Raw genomic sequence first — 491 nt, 5'->3', positions numbered from 1 at the left:
CCTTGCTCATGTTGGCAGACAGAAGCTACAGAGATGATTGGATAATGGGCATGAGACAAATGCCCACATTTTTCTATACATGTGGCACGACATGTGGAGACAATCCACCTCATCACGTGCCAGTACTTAACAGATTTATTTAAATCCCAACATCACACGTGCTTCCCGCCGCCTAGCACCAGCCAGTACAGGCCAAGCGCTGTCTCATTTATCTTGCAGTAAACCATTGTAAGGGAGAGTGATTAAGGGAGCTCACGTGGCGGGGGTTGACCTAGGTATCTGGGTGGATCATGAACAACATTTTTTTATGTTTTCGTGTTTTGTTAATTCTCTCATAATGATTTGATTAATGCTAAGATGTGCTTTAAAATTGGCTCGGGACAAATTAAAGTTCTTAGTATTAGCTATTAAGAGAGATTCAATGACGTTGCGTGTAGCATAATCAACAGAGAGATATAGAATAACGGGATATTCAAGATCTATGGGGTGAT

Source organism: Panulirus ornatus, chromosome 34 (assembly GCF_036320965.1).
Source record: "Panulirus ornatus isolate Po-2019 chromosome 34, ASM3632096v1, whole genome shotgun sequence".
NCBI lineage: Eukaryota > Metazoa > Arthropoda > Malacostraca > Decapoda > Palinuridae > Panulirus > Panulirus ornatus.
The sequence above is the reverse complement of the archived record's forward strand: the minus strand, read 5'-3'. Positions refer to the sequence as shown.